An 8,436-nucleotide genomic window follows, 5' to 3' on the forward strand; every position below is an offset into this window, starting at 1 on the left:
GATCTTCTTGAAGACCGAACAACTCAGGATCAACTCATGGGATGAGACATAGCAACATCTCCCAAGCTGAGACACGAAGCATACATCTAGAGGGATGGAGTGGAACGGATGATGAGGGTCACTAGGTAGACAACAATTCCACACCTAAGAGGGTGGTGAACGGTTGTCAACGTAGTGAGGAGTTGAGTTGCCATGATACCATAACGGGGCACCTTAGGGAAGGTGACTTGTAGAAATATCCCCTTAAGTGGCAAAAAGAATTACCTTTGATTCAGAGATCATTGAAACTCTTTATACCAGCCTAAGGCAATTCTCGAGCGATCGTTTGGAGGGGTTCGGTAGAATGGCATACCCGAATTAGAATGGATGATGTGGATTACCTTGTTGAAAACAACACAAGGAATGATTTTAGTAACTAGGAAGAAGCTCAACAGTAGAGAGTGAGTCCACTATTTGAGAAGTTATAGCATAACCGAGGAACTGAGAGCAAGCCCAGTTAGTGCCAATGATAACACCTAGCGCTTGTGCGTGCTCTCAAGAACTTGAGCATCTCCATATTCATCAAGGTTTTACCAATATCAGTGTCAAAGATCCTGGCAACACAACATACTACCATGATGAATAGCGATGGACGATGCAGATGCAAAGGAAGACAACACCATCTCAGATTTCACCTTAGCGAGGCCAAGGGGACGAAATCTGGATGATCGACCGAGGGACATTTAGCACTCCACTTCTAATGTTCTCCTTGATGTGCTAGTGTATCCCATTCATATGGTTTGATATCTAGGACATCAAGTAAAGGTCAGACTTCGGGAACGCAAAAATCCATAAGGAAACAACTACTGGATTAAATCCTACAAAATCCTTATGGGGAGGTGGCCAACTTCTTCAATCAAGATACTACAATAATAGGTCTTCTGGCTGGGTGTGCTGGCCACGACATCCACTTTACCAGTTATCGAGGGATCAATATTATAGTTCTTGGGAAATGTTCCAACCATCATATCCGCCTGAGATTCAGATCTGGTTGGTGTCAGGATATTCCATACTCATCGAGTCTAGGAAGAAAAATGAGAGTTTGCAACACAATTCGACGAGATAACGTTGCGAGATTCTCGGGAAATGAGCTACGATAGCAAGCTCCAAAACATGAGTTGGTTCTGCTACACACATGTGAACACGCTGTCCCCGACAGACATGATCACATGGTAGTCTTACAATAAAACACTACCGAGTTCTGGTTGGGAACCATCAACAAGGATATCGGAGTCCTTACATAAGTCCGGATTAGCTCTTATGAAGGAACTTCTTGTCCTTGAACAAATCAGCCAGTGGCTTGGTGTGCTAGGAAACCCATATAGAATGGAGGCAGCCAACCTACAAACCATAGAGTACTTCACACATGTGCATGACCAACTTGGGACGATTCCATAAAAGAAAAAACAATCTTTCTCAGATCCATGGCGGCAACTTACATCAGGTGCACGTGAATTCGAGAAAGTCACTCCTTTCATCCAAGCTTATGCTTCATGAATGGGTCATGAAGAAAATGCTTATAAAGCTTCCAACACTAGCTTAGATGTTCAACATGAATCATGGACAAGATAAGGATGTTGTCGATGGGCTCAACAACAAGTCATCGGGATGACCATATAAATGGAATTCCATAATTATGTGGACAAGGTGATAGCATTGGTCAGACCCGAAAGATATAATGGTGTATGCTCGAGGAACAACCACGAGTAAGACGACGTTACGAATATCGTTGGTTCTGATTTGATTTGACGATAGCCCATACTCAAATCCAAGGTTTGGGTAAGATAATAGATCCAACAATTGATCACGAGGATCAACCAATAAAGATATCATCTTTCTTCAACTAACACACCAACACCAGGATTTCCCTTTGAAATGAACTAAGTTAGGTAAGCTTTTATCTTCCAACTCTCCAAGTTGTCGTTTAGCTTAACCAACTAGCTCAGGGGTATCCAACACGGATTCTTGGAGAAAGTGTGGTTTACAGGAATAAACCAACTTGATCACGAACTCAACATAGCGGTCAGGTGACAACCTGGTAATACTTCCGAGAAGATATACGGAAAATCATGAACCACCGATATGTCACTAAGCTCCAAAAGAATCTTGCTTTACAGGGCAAGACGATATGATCAAAAGAACGAGGGATTGGCACAATCCTAACTCATTGATCGAAGGGTGCACCGAAAATAGGGACTAGGTAGCACGATCGGTCTTAGAATGATGATTCAAGAACCAACACGCTAAGAATGAAATTATTGTCCTTTATTTACCAAGCAACAAGGTTTCTAGGAGTATTGATTTCACACATCATGATTCACTTGTCGACATTCCGGTTGCGACAACACGGGAACCGAGAAATGAATAATGATGGAGAGAGTACCACTGTATCAAGAGTTCATAGGATGGTGTGCAATTCCCATGATATTCTTGATATAAAGATGGTAATACTGCAAGGTGGAGCAGAGCAAAAGTTGGATTAGTATTTATTCTGCGGAGCACAACTACTTTGACCCAATCCTGGATGTGTATGAGGTACTGGAGTTTGTCTCTCCTAGTCATTCCGGAATAGAATGGCTTGACAGACCACAAGAGTAATAGACATCGATGAGCGAATTCACGCATACTCTTGACTATCAATTGATAGACGAAGGTCAGAGGACAACTAAAGAGGGCAACTCAAAGGAACATATATCTTTCTGAGTTGTGGATGCATAGATTAGTATGTCGAGCAAAGCTCAACATTTCTTCCGGATAACCCATGCAGAAAGGTAGAACTGGCAGATTCACAATATAGAATGGAGAACTCACTCAAGAGCACTCTTATTGTGATCTTTTGGCTCAGAAAGACTGCTGCCATATTGGTTCATGGTATTGGAAGAACGATATACCACGTACCTCGAGGACTATCGCAAAGGTTACTAATATCCTAAAGGTACGAGCAACCCTAACAACATGAAGTAAGTAGGGAAATCTCGGGTTCAGAAACCCAGGAGTAGAATACCTACTACTAAGTGGCATCACGGGATGCTTTCAAGAATAAAGGCCAGAATCATCACACTGGGACCACAAAACATGGCTAGACTACTAGATGATCCCCTAAGACACCTAGGGTCATAATAAAAACTCCAACATATATGTCGAGGCAATAGCGTACCTCAACTCAACAATTTGTGTGATTAACCTGGCATAGAAGAACATCGAAACCAGAGGGAAAGGATTTTGCAAGTGCATCAGATTGTTTAGAAACCTGGGATGACTCGGACAGCATAACGGCTGTAAATGCTCGAAAGATTAGAGACATGCTACAAAAATGGTGGCATAGCCACTCAGAAGCACAATATCAAGGTTGCGAGATCAACAGTTAACATACAGAAGATAGTAGGAACTGAACTCAAGCTTAGAACCATCAATCCTATAGGTCTACGGATTAGTAACACGTGATCCTGATAGAAAGAAGAGAAATCCTAATTCCTTAACCCCGTAGGAAAGATAAGATGACTCAGATCAGAAGGGCATAAGGTATAAGGAGTAAAAAGAGCCGTACGTTCCATCCCACAATAAATTCCCTTATATAATTAAAGAATTTCTAGACTCAACTTCGACTAGTTTGGCTTGGTAATCCTATAGGCAGTCAAGCTCTGATACCAAAGCTGTCAGGACCCCGATCCTAAGTCACACCGATCTAGCATGTAACACATCATATCACTTTGCGGCCTCACGCACAGTACTCCCACGGGTGCCACCTTACCTGGCCCGGGACCGTTTGCGCCTTTTGGCTCACGTATATGATAGTGCCGCTAGCATCCATATGACAAAGAACCCGGGCTGACATGGCTAGTCGTGAACCCAAAGTGGCACTAACTTACAGGGACAGGCATCCATGACCCAGCATTGAACGTGTCGGTCATCAGCGAGTGAATCCAGGCTGTAGCACTGGGCTAGCAGGACACCGGTGAACCGGGCTGTAGCGGGCTAACAGGACTCCGGTATTCATCGCGTGACATTTCCCCGAAGGGACAGACACAGGAACAAAGAAGGACACATGCCGGCCAGCCTAAGTGTTCCGGAGCAGTAGCAAGCTACCATGGCTCAGTGGAAACACTAGGAGACCTTTCCCGGTAAGAGAGACTACTAAGGATAAACAACTAGATAGTCAGATCCCACACATACCAAGCATTTCAATATCATGCACACAATATGCTCGATATGTGCAAGTACATCATGGCATCACAACATGACTCTACAACTGAAGCATTTATTCAATAGGTTTCGAGGAGCGAGATATTACAATCATGGGTCTCATGACCCAACATTCAGAGCATACAAGTCAAAGCACATGCGGAAGCTTAACATGTCTGAGTACAAACATCTACAAAAGAAAAAGGCTGAGAAGCCTGACTATCTACCAGATCCTGCCGAGGGCACAAGATCGTAGATGAGGTAACAAGCTAAACGTCGAAGTCCACGAGGAACTATTAGCGAGACTGAAGTCTCTCTGCAAAAACATAAATTAAGCAATGTGAGTACAAATGTACCCAGCAAGACTTACATCAGAACTATCTTCATATGCATCATTATCAACAAAGGGGGTGGTGGGGTTTAACTGCAGCAAGCCAGCTTTGACTCGGTGGCTAACCTGAACTACGACTGCAAGTAACTCTTCTGAGGTGGCGCACACGAGTCCACATATTCACCATATCAATACACCACTATGGATCCGCTCCCGTCTCCCTACGAGAACGCCATCCATAGCACTCACGCCTATCTTGCGTATTTTAGAGTATTCACTTTCACTTGTCTATGAACTGTATAGGCAACCCAGAAGTCCTTTACCACGGACATGGCTATTTGAATAGATCATATTAACCCTGCAGGGGTGTACTTCTTCACACACGCTCTCACCACTTACCGCCGTTTACACGACATGTACTCGGCAACCTTCAAGCGGAAGCCCAACGAGGGTGTCGGCCACGACCTTACTAACCACACAAGTCTCTCGTCCAGGTTTATCGCCTATTCGGGTTCCATCCGCAAGGAGATCCGGCCGGGGTGTCGCTCACGGCCCCAAACGATGTGTGCAGGGTTCCCAAGCCCACCATCCGGGTGCTACTTGGTACACCGGGCCACTGTGCCTAGTCTGTCCCAAGCCCACATGTACCGGGTGCCACTTGGTAGACTACTAACACTACCTACAAACACCAGAAACTAGTTGCAACTCCTGGACAGAGATCTTGTTGATTAATAAGTCGAGAGGGGTCGAGTTACCGGAACCCAATGTGTGGTAGTAACTGGTCATGGATCACAAACACAGAACTCAGTTCCTGAGGACGGCTGCAATGAGACAACCCACCATGTACTCCTACATGGCCTCTCACCGCTACCTTTACGAAATCGTGTTCACACACTTAGCTCTCAACAATAGGACATGTTCACACACCTCTGATTCATCCCCGATGAATCAGACCTGACTCAACTTAAGCAGTAGCAGGCATGACAAACAAGCATGAATGAGTAGGCACAACAGGGCTCAAACAACTCCTACTCATGCTAGTGGGTTTCATCTATTTACTGTGGCAATGACAGGTCATGCAAAGGATAAAGGGGTTCAGCTACCGCAGCAAGTAACAGATGAATCGGTGTTGTCCTAATGCATTAAAAGAGAGCAGGAGCGAGAGAGTGGGATTGTATCGGAAGGAACAAGGGGGTTTTGCTTGCCTGGCACTTCTGAAGATAGTATAGCTCTTCATCGGTGTCATCGAACTCATCGTCGGAATGTCGTCTACTGAGAGGGGACAAATACCAGCAAACAAGGGAGAACACAATCAATGCAATGCAACAATATGATGCATGAATGTGACATGGCAATATGATGTGGTTTGAACTAATGCAACTAGCAGCAAGTTAAATGGAGTTGGTTTGAACCCTAAGTTCAAATTAAAACTCCATATGTGGATATTCATATGCCATTTAATTGAATTGTCCTAAACAGTAGTCATAAGTTGTTCTAGCATGCATGAAAATGCTACAGATGGATAGATTGGATTTTTCTGATAATTTTTCATATATAAATTATTTAATTTGGAGTTATGGTTGAATTTCTATAATTTTTAGAAGTTTGAATAATTTTCTGGAATTTCCTATATAAGAATAAATCCAGAAAATAAGTTACTGCGTCAGCATGACATAGGTGTGACGTCAGCAGGTCAACTGGGTCAGCCAGGTCAAACCTGATCTGTGGGACCCACTTGTCAGTAGCTAATTAGACTAACTAATTCTGATTAATCCTAAACTAGGTTAATTAGCAGAGGGCCCCACCTAGTCAACTAGGTCAGCGGGGTCAAACCCGCCGGTCAACGGGTCAAAGCCTGCCGGCGTTTAGCCGCCGGCGAGGCCAGACGCGGCGGCGTGCTGCGGGATTTGCCCACAGGGCGCCGTTTGGCGCACGAAGCACAGCTATGGAATGCGGACGCTCGTCCGCATCCAACTGTGGTGGTGGCGCGGCCGGGGAGTGGCCGGAGTGGTGCCGGCGACGAGCTCGGCGGCGGCCGAAGCTCGGGTGCAAGTGGGGATGGGGCTGCGGTGCGCAAACGAGCGAGGCGAGGTGCCACGGAGGCTCTATGCGATGCGGGGAGCGCGTTGGGCGCATGCCCGGGACCAAATGGTCACCGGAGCATCACCGGTGATGAGTGCGGGCGGCGGCGCGTCCGGGTGAGTGCGGTGTGGTCGCTACGGTGCACGGCAGAGCGAACGGAGAGGGGGAGGATAGGTAGAAGCTCACGGTGATCGTCGTGGGGTGGACGGCGAGCTCGGGGAAGGCCGGATGGCGACGAGTCGACGATTCGGGGAAGGCAGGAGGAGGTGGAAGCAGGAAGTGGCCGCGGGTGCGCGCGCAGGCGACACGCCTCTGCCTACTGGCGCGAGGAGGAAGGCGACAGGGAGGAGGCGATGGTGGGCTGGGCCGGTCAGCTACAGTGCTGGGCCGGTTGTGCTGCAGGTAAGCGCTAGGTAACTTTCTTCTCTCTCTCTTTTGTTTCTTTTCTATTTCTGTTATTTTGTTTTGGTTTAGTTTGGAAACTAAACCATTTTAAAACTTCTGCAAATTTTTATGTGAGCTCAGAGAGCTAGTCCAAGGTCACATGCAAATTTACAAAATATTTGAACATTATTTCTTATATAGCAGAAATAATTCCAACCCAAATATATAATTGATTTAAATCAAAGACCCAAAATAAATTATTTCTCTGACTCCAAAAATATTGGTTTGAATTTTCCTCATGCCAATATTTTCACAGAATAACAGGAACATTTTCTTGGACTCATTTGATGAGATTTAAATGTTGGTTATTTTTAGAGGTTTTTCTGAGGCTTTTGAAAATTCCTCAATTCAAGTTTCATTTGAATTTAAACATGATGCACACATGGAAGCTGGCATAGGTCAGACCAGAATTAGGGATGTGACAGTTTACCCATTTCAGCCTCTGTCCTCTTTTCCCAATTGCCGCATCGGAAACAGGGGCACCAAGTTTTCCTCTGGCCATTTGCAAATGCGACTTGCACAAACCCCTTGGTTTTTGTGAACCATTCAGCGCTCCATTTGTTCCTAATCCCACTCGAGTATGTGTAGATTGGGTTCATTTTCCCAAGCTATGATCCGGATCCGACGCAAAATTTCGGCAGCACCTCCCCGCTATTCTCCTGATACACGTCTCTGCAATAAACAGAGAGGATGTGTACCCGGAGAACAACAGGGGAGGCACTGACGAAATTTATGTGTCGGATCCGGAGCAAAGCATATGGGAAAACGAACCCAATCTACACATACTCGGGCTGTCCATGGATAGCGTTGGACAATTCAAAAGAATCAAGGTTATAAATATGCAAATGCATGCATATTTATAACTATGACGCTTTCGAACGGGAGACACATATTGGTTACGCATACTGATGATTCAAGACACATATATAGCTAGCTACCAAATTTCATGTCATTTGTGCAAATAATTAATGGGGGAGAAGGACATGTCATTTGTGCTCACCCATGAACGAAGGGGCAGAGCTCGTCAAACGCACGGCGAGGTTGTCGAACACCAAACCTCACAGCTACGAAACAACTGCACATTTATATCTACCTGATCAACACAATTATATGTGATGTTTTTCATAACAAAATCGAAAATATATGACCTAACTAATAATTCACAAATATATAACCCCGTCGGCCTCTGGAAGGCCAAAGAGCACCTTTTCGGGAGGTTTAGGGGGTCGGGTTGTCATGTCGGTGTCGGGGTGCTGTTTCGGGGTCAGGTTGTCGTGTCGGGGTCGGGGTGTCGGGGTGTGGTGTCGTGGTCTATGTGTCAGGGTGTGGTGTCGGGGTCGGGGTGTCGGGGTCAGGGT

The sequence above is a fragment of the Triticum dicoccoides genome, chromosome 3B, assembly GCF_002162155.2.
Source record: "Triticum dicoccoides isolate Atlit2015 ecotype Zavitan chromosome 3B, WEW_v2.0, whole genome shotgun sequence".
In the NCBI taxonomy this organism is placed as follows: domain Eukaryota; kingdom Viridiplantae; phylum Streptophyta; class Magnoliopsida; order Poales; family Poaceae; genus Triticum; species Triticum dicoccoides.